This window comes from Triticum urartu, chromosome 1A (assembly GCF_056163025.1).
Source record: "Triticum urartu cultivar PI428250 chromosome 1A, HENAU_Tu73, whole genome shotgun sequence".
Taxonomy (NCBI): domain Eukaryota; kingdom Viridiplantae; phylum Streptophyta; class Magnoliopsida; order Poales; family Poaceae; genus Triticum; species Triticum urartu.
Genome location: NC_141873.1, coordinates 487948334 through 487952043, shown reverse-complemented (window position 1 = coordinate 487952043; position 3710 = coordinate 487948334). Strand labels below are relative to the sequence as shown.

The 3710-nt window shown below is 54.5% G+C and overlaps 1 pseudogene; it reads right to left on the bottom strand.

Annotated features, from left to right (window-relative positions):
• Nucleotides 1-1112: 1112 nt before the first annotated feature.
• Nucleotides 1113-2985, bottom strand: LOC125536099 (subtilisin-like protease; annotated as a pseudogene).
• Nucleotides 2986-3710: the final 725 nt, after the last annotated feature.

The window sequence follows — 3710 nt, the reverse complement described above, 5'->3', positions numbered from 1 at the left end:
TGAAAATCTTCCCTGGGTAGCTCTACTCATAGCTAGGGTGGGCAAAACTAAACATAGACGGATCCTTTGATACATCTTTTGGGAGTGCTGGGGCTGGCATGTTGCTTCACAATCATGATGGTGAAATCTTGTTTAGCTCCGGAAGATTTATACACGTTTACTCCTCGATCGGCCCTTGAAGCAGAAGCAACAACCTGCATGAAAGGCATGGCATCTTCCCTACAATGGTGTAGCAGCAGCACCCCGGCCCGATGATTGTTGAATCAGACTGTGTTGAGTTGGTGAAAATGTTAAGCAACGAGGAAAGGAAATGATTAGCTTTAGCTTCCTTAAACAGTGAGATTTTACATGTCAAAGCTGAAAGAGATACTCATATAAGCAGAAGCCAGAATTATTTTTTTTGAAATCCAGAACAATTGTAGTGATTACATGGCTAAGTTTGGACGTATTGAGCGCCGAACTGTTGTGTGGCTCCCTCCGGACTGCGTGAATTAGAACAGCTGTCTCGTGCAGATGGTAACATAACTACTTGAGTAATACAAATTTCTTATCGCAAAAAAACCGTGCATGGTTCGAACATATACTCCTAGACTCATCTGAAATCTCACCTAATTAGGACAGTACGGACATGCTGCATAGATAGGCAATGCAAGCGGAAATGCTAAATAGAGGCTGAATTTTTAAAAATTCATAATTTTGCATTTCATTTTTTTAAACACACATATGCCCAGAAATATAATGTGCATACATTAAAATGAGAGCTAGACATGAAAAAACAAATTACGACTTTGCAGCACTTGAAATGTTTATTCTCCCAAAGTCCATAATTTTGATATTTTTGTGCAGCTTGCAATTGGAAGGTATTTTATCACAAATTTTACACACATATACATTACATCATTGCATACCGAGAAGTGTATTTTTCAGAACTTTATGAAACTGAGAAGTTTAAATTTTCAAAATTTCAGCCACCAATATGCCTTCTCTTAAATAAAATTAATGGATTCTTTTATTCTGATCGTGTAAGCAACGCAAAGCTAAGAAGTAGTAGTAGTAGTAGTAGTAGTAGCAGCAGCAGCACATCTCTTATATTCGATCTGTCTAACTTCCGCTCACGAAGGCACGACGAGGAGTGGGCTTTGGACCGTATGCGTATCCGACTCCCAGATCAAGAAACCTTCTGCAAGCTCCGGCCCCTGATGGCTTACTTGGAAGGTGAGCTTTTCCCCGGGCCGCGAGAAGGACAGTGACTCGGGCGAGAAATCCAAGCCAACGTCATGGGCCACGATCTTGCGTGTGTGCAACCTGGGTGTGTACTCCCCCGCCGGCCCCACGTTCATAAGCGTCCGCCGCACAGTGGTGTTGGCCGGCACCACGATGCTCGGGTAGTTGAGGTCGACGTCCGACAAACGGGGCACGTTCCTGCAATTCAAGTTCAGGTCCGGGAGGATGTCTTGCACGGCGTAGTCCTTGTCATCGTCGTCGAGCTTGGCGAAAAGATGGCAAATGTACCCGGCGTAGTCTCTGACCTCCAGGTCATAGACCAACCCCGGGTCGACGCCCGCGTGGCGTTGACGTGACCCGCGCCTACAGCGAAGGCGCTCGCCGGCTCGTGCTTCTCGTTCATGATCCGGCTGCCCTCGTTGTCCACGTCATCGGCCGTGGTGATTATGGCTGACCTGATGGCCGCCGGTGACCAGTCCGGGTGCACGCTCTTGAGAAGGGCGACGACGCCGCTGATGTGTGGCGCCGCCATCGACGTCCCGGACTTGAATCTGAAAGGCCCCGGTCTGGGCTCGCCGTGGCGGCGGCGAGGATGTTGAGCCCAGGCGCCAGGATGTCGGGCTTCAAGATGCGTGGGTTGCCGCGGCTCGGGCCTCGGCCGGAGAAGAAGGCGACCGTGGGCGACGGGCCGACCCCGAGCTGCGTGCCCTTGAATAACACCTGTGCCGCGGACTCCAGGTGCTGGCTGTAGTCCTTGAGCTTGCGGCCGACAGCGGCGGGCTCCTGCACCACGGAGGAGCCGTACTCCCTGAAGCCCAAGGAGAAACCGGCTTTCTCCTCAGCGATGAGCAGGACGTGAGCGGCGCCATTGTCGTAGAGATTTTTGATGATGCGGGCCTGGGCGTCAACGTTAACCCCGGCATCATCGCAGATCACGATATGGCCGCTCGTGCGGTCAGCGCTCACCTTCTTGCACAGGTTACCCTCGCCGGGGTAGTGGAGGGGTTGGTAGGCGATCGAGTTGGGGCCCTGCACCAGCGCCTCTCCTTCCACCAGCACGTCGCCCAGCTGCAGCACAAGGTCGGCGGCGAGCCTCCGGTCCACCGAACCGGCGGCCACCGTGATCTCCCATGGCGCGTCGTTCTTGACGGTGGATGGGTCGGGGCCGTCGTTGCCAGCAGACGTCACCAAGACTACGCCCTTGGCCACCGCGCGGAATGCGCCAATGGCCACAACGTCTCTGTGGAGCGGTAGTCCTGGTTTACGGCCGAGGGAGATGTTGATCACATCGACCCCGTCGCTCACCGCCGTGTCAATGGCACGAATTACGTTCGAACGGAGGCACCCACTAGGTCTGCAGGCCTTGTACACGGCCACGTGTGCGCCGGGGGCGATCCCGGCGGCCGTCCCGGCAGCCTGGCCGTGGGACGACGAGGCGTTGGCGACGAAGTTGCCCGCCGCAATCGACGCCACGTGCGTGCCGTGGCCGGTCTCATCGGCAGGGTTGTAGTCCACGAAGGACCTGACGCCAATGAGCTTGTTGTTGCACCGGACGGGCCTGACCATGCCTTTGCACGTGCCCTTCCACCTGGCGGGCGGCGGCGACATGCCGACGTCGTCGAACGAGGGATGGCTCGACTCGATGCCGGAGTCGATCACCCCGATGATGATCCCTTTGCCGTAGCTAGATTTCGGCCACAAGCCGGCGTCCTTGCTCAGGCCGAGGAACTCCGGCGTGCGGGTCGTCGTGGGGTACATCATCTCGTCCGGGAACCAGCGCCCGAAGCCGGGTTTCCTGGACGCTGCCTCCAGCTCCTCCTCCGTCAGCAAGGCGGCGAATCCGTGGAAGATGGTGTTGTACGAGTGGACGAGCCGCGGCTCGCCGTGGGCGGTCACGTCATCGGGGAGGAAGGACCGGTACCAGCCCTGGCGAGCTTCGTCGTCCATGACCTGGGCGTCCGCTCGAGGCTTGAGCAGGATGATGTACGTCTTGTACTCGGAGGACGGCGTGGGCTCTGCCGCTGCGGGGGTCGGGCTGGGAGGGGAGGATGGGTGGCCGGTGTAGGATTGGGCGGGTGGTGGAGTGGAGAGGAGGACGGTGGTACACAAGCAGAGTGCAAGTGCTACAGGCGCCATTGCCATTGCCATTGAGCACGACCACGTCGACCACGGCGAGGTAGCGCGGCAGGCTTTGCTTATATAGGCAACATGTATGGGTAACGCCGTTCGGCCGGGGATAACCTTCTCGCTCTTGATTCATCAAAAACAAAGAAAATATGCCATGTGTAGCATCATTAAAACACGGAAGTAAATAAAAAAGTTGCAATGGTATTATTAAATTGATACTATCCGTGATTTTTTGGGGGTATATCATCCGTGGTTAAGCTACAAATCCCCGCCATGCATGGAATTATTTGGTTTGTTAGCACTTTGACACATGCAGCTATTAACTAGAATTAGTTCCGAATTTCGCATGAAAGTATCCT